The following is an 8,605-nucleotide window of genomic DNA, read 5'->3' as shown; positions in this document are numbered from 1 at the left end:
TTTGCAGATGCGTCTCACATCTTGCATGCTGATGTCAGGGAACTTTGACAGAGCATGGCCTGTGAGTTAAAACACACACAAACAACACAAAACATTACTTTAATGTTTTTTTTTCCTTCCGTCACCCCAAATTCACCATCCAGTATTAACACAATAAAACAGTCAAAGCAGCATGTAGGGACGTGCAATTCAACTTGAGCCTGATTGAACACTAATGCAAACAGTGAATTTGTTATATTTACCAAGAGACAGCTGAAAACGTCCTTTAAATGTCTACCTTCATATAGATTAGGATTAGTTTTTGGGGTATCATCAAAGGGGCCTTGGTTCTTTTGTTTGAAGCATTGTGAGATTTTTTATTTTTCATTTTGCCACATTCACAAATCTGAATTGATGATCCCAGATTAGACTTTTAGAGATTAGAGGCTTTTCACAATATGTTTGGAATGTTCCATTTTCGTTCCATGTTGGAGGTAATTTAACTGAATCACTGTCACCTCCAACATGGAACATCATTATGTAAAAAAATGTAAATGAGTAATGTGTAGGAATTTATTTTAGACTTTATTTTAGATTTCCCATTAATTAAACACACTCACCAAGTATAGCATCAGTTTTTGTGTATTCAAGCTGTGGATTTGATTGCACGTCTTTGTGTGCCACTGATTGTCTCCCCATCAGATTTGAACGAGACAGTGTTTCCCTGCCATAGACAAGCACAGCAAGGTCCCTGATGTAGACTGATGGATACACACCAAAATAATGATAAAATAATGATACACGTTCCCCAGGAAATCTACCTATTCATCAGCTGTGCAGTATGCATATAATAACTAAGTTATTATCTCTCAACCAGACAGGAAATCTGGGAGGCATTCCAACATTTCCCAAAGAAACAATTAATGAGGGTGCAAAATGTTACTGTGTCATGCAAGAGACAGCCAGGCCACACTGCTCTGTAGTGTCTCCATCCACATTAACTGTTTCATTGGGAAATGTGGGAATGCCTCCCAGATTTCCTGTTTGGTCAGGCAATATGCATAATAACCAGTTAACATGCACATTCAGCACTTAAATTTGTAAATATTCAAATAATTTACCTCTAAAGAGGCTTGCTTTGCCATCAGCTCCTTCTTCAGGCTTTCAGTCATTTGGTTTGCTGCCTCTTTTGGGGTGCAGGTTGTCTTTTTGCTCTTTTGCTGTCAAAATGACAATTTAAAGTTTTTCACTAGCAGGGATGTGTAATAACATTGATTCTAATAAATATTTAGTAGTTATTAGAATCAACTTTACTACAGATACTTCTGACCTATCTCCATAGTTTACTAAAATAATTGAAAATCAAGATTTAAAATTTGACAATTGTGCAATCTGGGGACTTGAACAATTATTTTATTTATTTAACTCCCCACTGCTACCTGAATATTTAGTGTATCTTCCTATTCATCAGGCTCACAGAGACTCAGCAAAAGGCCATTACATAACATTTGGCCATATTTATGGCACTTATAATGAGACAAAGATATTGTACAATGACCAATGCAGGATTTACAAAAACAATAAGAAACATTTTTAACTGAAAATCATCATCAATAATCATGATTACAATATTAAACAAAATATTTGAGATTAGTATTTCAGTCAAAAAAATACAGCCTAGAGATGTACCTAAGTAAAGATTCTTGGGCCGAAACAGAAAATGAAAATATGGAAACACATGCCAAGTAATCAACTGGGAAACGTCCATGCCAGCATGCTGATTGTGTTGTGTTTTCAAGTGATAGAGTGAAACTGGCAACTTTGATTCTTGTCATATGAGGCTTCATTTTATGTGTATCGTAATGTGAAGTGACTACAAACACCACAATAGCTATATGATTAAAATGTCTCTGTGTGTCTCTCTTTCTTTAAATGCAGAGAAGCCAAGAAGATGGCAGGTTAAATGCAAATAATGCAGCCCCCTGGTATGTTGGCAATTAGATAGGAGGTTGATTTGTGACTTGTAAAAATAAAACCTCAATAGGAATCATTTGTTCCTATTGGTGTTTGGCATACATTACTGCAGAATAAGATCAAGACTAGAAGCATCTTGTTGTCAGAACTGGCTCTTAAAAAATTTGTCACTGAATTTCAAAGATTGCACGGGAAAGACTACTTTCAACAAGTGTGAAACACTGGGGGCCATTATGGGCTACTTCAACCTTTGCATTTGAATCCAATATTGGCACTCCTTTGAGGTTTTTTTTTTTTTTTATGGAACACAATTCCCTTCACAAATAGCTAGAAAATTTCTATTGTGGAGGGAATTGCCAGAAAATGCCAAACATTCTATCACAAGAGCAAAGATCCAGTCATTTGTTGAAGAACTTTATTTTAATAAGCTAAAAATAGAAAAATGTGAAGTATTAAATGAAATTGTCAAAGGTTTTGGGCATTCCTAATTGCAAGAAAATATCACAACTTCATAGAGGCTTGCCATTGCCAAGTTATGTGAAAATCTAAGTAACTGCTTCAGGTCTTACAGGTGTGCACATCAAAGCCCTGCATATTGTGCATGTACCAAACATTGCTGTGTTTTAGTTGAGGTAATTGCTAAATTTAGCAGGCCTTTATGTAAAGATTCACAAATAAATGTATAGAGTGCTTTCATACATGAGGTTAGGAAGACTGGAATCATCAGTGCCATCTGGCCTGATATGATAAAAATGAACTGTGTTGTTCGTGAAACAGTCGATAATTTGTACATTACACCTTTGTCAAATCCATATGAAGAGCAGTCATGAGTCATATCACAAGTCCAGTGTTGCAGCCAATGATTTATGTATTACATAAAGAAACTTGCTCCTTTTGCTCTTTGACTTCATGGTTTGTGATTTAAAATTATATATTCTGGTAATGGCTTATAATAGAAGCCAGTATGAATCAAGTCTGTTACAATGCTCTCACACCTTGGCAGAATTGCCAGTAAACTCAGCCAAATGTTTATCTGTTTCTTTGTGGGTTAATTACACTGTGTACAAAAAAGATCAGGTTCAGTTTCAGCCATGTACTATTTACTCTAAGCTATTCCACCCCAAAGCTGACTTGTTACTATAAACGTGAATATGTAAGTTTATAAGATAGTATGTAAAATATATGCTGGATACTACCTCAAAGAAGCCAATATGTGTGAAAAAAAAAAGTATTTAGGAGCCTACTCTATCAAAATAGTAAACACAACTACAAGCCAGGTATGCTTAGAATACTTAATTATACTTTTCTTAACTTTATCTTGATCAAAAGATTAAGTACAAGTATAGTCCAAAAAAATACTTAGACATTTCTGTATACTTCTCAGCATAAGCCAAGTATACTTAAGTATAATTTTGTTAAGTATATCTCTGATAAGTACATAAAAAGTAGACTGAAAGTATACTCTCTTATTTTTAGTTTAAAAGATGTATACTAATAGCACACTTGAATAGACATCTTTTTTGTAATGGATATAACATGATGGGTTTATATTAATGCACTCATTTTAACATATTGTCACTCAATTACATGGATTTGGAATCTAAGATTAATCATAAACACAGCCAATCAATTTTACTGTACCAAGACAGCTAAAAGAACCTTTTCTGCTCCGTGTCTTTTGAATTAAAATCTTGGGCTATGGTCTGTTTTCTTGTTTAATTTTCAGCCTCTCTTCATAATGATATTTTGATATGAGCATCAAAAGACTTTTCTAAAATCAGGTCAACATTAGCAGTGTCTGCCATTTCATGCCAAAAGAAGGAAGTGACAGCTAGCTAGACTTATAAACAACAAATTTTAACAAAACAAAAAACTTTATACTTACAGTTTTTAACACATAAATGAACTATATCTACAGCAGCCTCCGAGCTATTCTGACTGCTGCTGTTAAGATGTCAGTCACGTTCATTCCTGATTTACTGATTGGCAGCTGGTAACAAGGTTCCAGCCCTTTGAGAAGTCTACTGATCACCATAAAGAGAAGCCATGCATCCAGCAGGACAAGCAAAGAACACACTGTTCAATGAACATTGAGATTTTTTTTCTGTGCAAAACGCACCCACCCACACTCCATTCACTCCGAGTGAAGCTGTGCATCTTGGAGAGAATCAAAATGAAGCATTAAAAGCCTGATGTCCAGTGAGCATTAATCCTTCATCCCATTAAAACAGCAAGTACATGAACACCTAACAGACACAAAGGCTACATTCACACAGCGGACAAAAGTGGCCCAAATCTGATATTTTTCTTCAAACGTGACACAGATTTGTTACTTGCGTGGCTGTGTAAACAGCAAAAAAACATATTAAATCTGACATTTTCCATTCCAATTTGTGCCACTTTTATATGTGGTACTGAAACCTGATATGTATGCAATATGTGGCAATGCAACCTCTGATCAGGCAGATCGGAATTCATGTGACTTTTATGTCAATCCAACTTAATAATTTTGTCATAATTTCACACTATCGAGCATCATGTCTTCAGACTATTATCAGATATAGGCCATTTTGAAAACATAATGTGAACAGCCTAACAAAAAAAATCGGATTTGGTCAGGAAATTGGATTGTAGATATTTCTTCAGGTTGGATTTTTTCACTCACATAATTTGTAGATTTGTGTCGTGAACAATTTTTGTGGCTCATTTTGTGGTACTTATCCTTCAGTTTCAAGCAAAGGATGATCATGGAAGGCATTTCTTTAGACATTTCTTTAGACTCACTTCCAATAGTAAAACACACTGTTTGCTTGGTGCAAAGTTTGATATGGTTCTGCTGTAAACCTTGCCATGTTCTCTAAACAGTAACAGTATGATAAGATGAGATCATATAATGAGAATTAATTTATCTTATGATTAAGATGGGGACCACGTATGTTGTGTGGGAAATCTGGTTCTTATTGGATCTTATTGGAATTCTTTTGGTGTTTCCAAGTTTACAAAAGATGATACTAATGTATGAGGCCAAGTATAAAATTGCCCTTGAGATATCAGGGCATTAAAAAAAAAATCTTGATCTACCCAATTAGCTACTTAATTTAAATAATATAGACATCATAAGCTCAGCCATCCAAAACTCATCGTAAGGCCTTCTGGGAAGGTTTCCTGCACACCCACATGGTATTAAAACTAATGAGCCACAACTCTCGCCCAACACCAACACAAGTTTACAGAAACTCATGAAAAAGAGGTAGGAAATAGTTTAAAGTCTCATTATCTGGGAGAAACAGTTTCAGGAAACCAAACTGGCACTGATGTGGCATGCCTTCTTTTGTGAGAGATTGATTTAATATATTTTATCTTAGTTCCTGTTGTCTTGCTCACTCTTGTTATGGTCGGTCATATCTTAGCCTTTACTTGGTGTGTTTCTAGAACCGGATGTCTGATCACAAACAACTTTTCACACACTCACTTTATATGCCCTGCATAGGCCACAAATACTTTGCCAAGTCTTGCTCCAGCACTTGTTTCTGAGCCTTTTTTTTTTTTTTTTTTTTTTTTGCATTCCTGCATGTCTGTTTTTTTTTTTTTTTTTTTTTTTATTAGGTTACATTCTTTGATCGTCTAGTCCATGCATATTACACAACCCTGACCCTTTTGAATGTTCTGTAGTTTATGAGTATTGCCTAGGCCGGCTGTCTTGTTTGCTATGGATATGTGTTAATAAACGGATACCTGTTAATAAATTTTCCTTGCACTTACATCCCTTCTGTCTGTGAGCTATGAATAAATACTCCAGTATTAGTTGAATATTTAAGTATATACCAGTATATCTCAGTGTCCTAACCTTGCAAAGTTGCAGTAACTGATTGCATAGATGAAGACTGATCATGTGAAGTTATTTCTCATTAATAAATTCAGCTTCTTCTCCCCAGGCTGCCCTGATGGCAACGTTTAATGATGTTTGCAGTTTATTGCAGCAATCCCTCTAGGACACTCCAATGAAAAACAATGCCTTGTCACTGAATATCTGAGCATATGTTGTCAATTATTGTTCACCATTGTTTTAATCTGCTACATCATTGATTATCTACATATGCAAGCAGAAAGAAAGTCATTTAGCATTTGCTTCAAGGAAAGCTAGATAAATAAGGCACATAGGAGAATAGCTAAGCATTTTAACAGGAAAATGCCATGAGCTGGTGTTAATGGCACATTTGTAGCAGAGATTCATTGTGAAAAATAATACATCCAGCCTGCAAAAAAAAAATTGGATGTCTTAGTAAGTGAAGATATCTTGAATAAAAGTCTAATACAGTATTTCTCATTATGAGATTATTATGTAACACATACATGAGATTATTATATAATACATATAAACACATTAAATCCTTTTGTGACATATTTACTGATTTCATGTTTAAAATTGTCTTATTCAACTGGCAGATATTTATGCTTCTTTCTAGAAATAAATGCAAATAAGCAAAATTATCTGTTATCTAATTAACAGAACAAGAATTATCAGAATTATTTTCATGGAACATTTGAAGCTTGAAATGAATAAAACTATCTTGAAATAAGCTTAATAATTTCATATCTATGTTATATATTACTTGCTTCAATACCATTTTTTGCAGTGTGCAGTCCCACTTCAGTTTCAATTTTGAAACAACTTTCCTGAGGCTCCCATTTAAAGAGTAATAATTGGGGCTAGCCTGTCCATTAGGCCATACTGGCCCTAGGGCCCTAGAGATTGAAACAAATGCTGAACAACATCAGCATAAAGCTTACATTTCAGCAATATTGGTCTGCAGCATTCCAGTTGTTATCACTGCATCATTTGGTTCTTCACTTTAGAGGACTGTGGACTGATATTTGGATTGGCATTGAGCAGCAAGTTTGAGAGTTGAACTTCAGTATACCAGAGTCAAAGAACATTACTCAAACAAAGAGGAAAAATGAAACAAAGAAGAAGAAAAAACAAAAAAAGTTTTCCTGGAGTGATGGGGTGCTGATGTCTCAGGGTGCCCTAAAGTCTGTGCTGCCTTCTGGCTCTCCAATTCTTGTTGAACAGTTATAACTAGAGCTAGCCAAGCCCCAAGTTTGAATGATGGTTGTATAAAATCAATCAATTTTTGTTTGTCCATTGAGCTGTATGTGTGCTCCTGATGTGATACTGGTTCAGAATCCAGATACACTTCTCCTGCTGTGGTTCTTTCTACTTCCTAGTGCTTCTTCATCTTGGATATTTTCTGTTGCAGTGAATAATCTCACCTTGTTATGCCATATCATCCTTATCAATATTTCAAATCCACACATATTTGAGATGTGCACGCCACATTGCTGTGAATGAAACAGGAGTTCTTCATATAAAAAAGCAAAACTAGGATCAGGAAGTGCACTGCTTCAGGTCAAGTAGAACTCAGGGGTAATGAATTTGATTGACAGTTTCCAATTCAATAACAGTTTAAAAATTTCCCAGCTGACTATAAACCATTTCAAATCAAATGCTATAGTTAGGAACCTGTCCTATATAAGTAACATCCCTAAAATGACACATTATTACTTGAGATATATACACAAAAGACACACCTGCATGGCCCTAACTCTAAACACTCTGAAAAATGATGTCTTGGCAAGTGAAAATATTTCGAATCTAATTAACTATATCTAGTGTTCTATATTATATTTTTTAATATATTTTTTATTGTTAATTCAAGCATGAAATAGTCTTGTTATGTTGGCAAGGGTTTTTTTTTCTAATTTTAAGCATTTATTTCTAGAAAGTAGCAAATTTATTTGCCAATCGAATAAAAACATTTAAAGCTTGAAATGAGTATATCATCTAAAACAGAATGATCTTATCTTTGATTTATAATAATCTCATAATTCTCATAAATTAGAACATTTGACCAAATTCAAGATATTTTCACTTGTTGATATTTTTGCAGTGTATGATGCTGGGAAAATAGTACATACATATTATACTCAAGGTAAGAGGTAAAGCTGAAAATCACACACACACACACACACACACACTCTCTCTCTCTCTCTCTCTTTCTCTCTAACAGAATGTTTAGACTACAGCTGTCTGTAGCTGACACACTGTGATGATTAATGATTAATTGTTACTAACTAAGGCCCAGAGGGCTCCATCACAAAAGGCATCTGCCATTTACACACACACACACACACACACACAAACTACAAGGAAAACTGAGGATCACACTTAATTGGTAGCAACAACAGAATAGTCTTTTTGAAAGATACTGATGTCCTTTGCTCTTTTTGAAGATGATGATAATTCTCATCAGTGATCTTTCCCTCAGTCACATGGATCTCTGACTGTTTCTTCTTGCCCACTTATCTATAAAAAAGAATGCAGCACCAGTATCATTTTAGATCAGAGAGAAATAAATGACCTCTGCAGGTCAGACTCTGATAGTTGTGTTACTAATACTTCTGGTTGGCGTGGTGGTGCAGCGAGTAACAGTGTCACCTCACAGCGCCAGGGTGCAGAGTTGTGCATGTGGGTTTTGCATGTGGGTTTCCTCAGAGTTCTCCAGTTTCCTCCCACATCCCAAGGACATACAGATCAGTAGATTGCATGCACTGAATTGCTCCTGGTGAGAAGAAGTGTGAAAATGTGTAC

Source organism: Pangasianodon hypophthalmus, chromosome 19 (assembly GCF_027358585.1).
Source record: "Pangasianodon hypophthalmus isolate fPanHyp1 chromosome 19, fPanHyp1.pri, whole genome shotgun sequence".
NCBI classification, from domain to species: Eukaryota; Metazoa; Chordata; class Actinopteri; order Siluriformes; family Pangasiidae; genus Pangasianodon; species Pangasianodon hypophthalmus.
Note: the sequence above shows the minus strand (reverse complement) of the source record.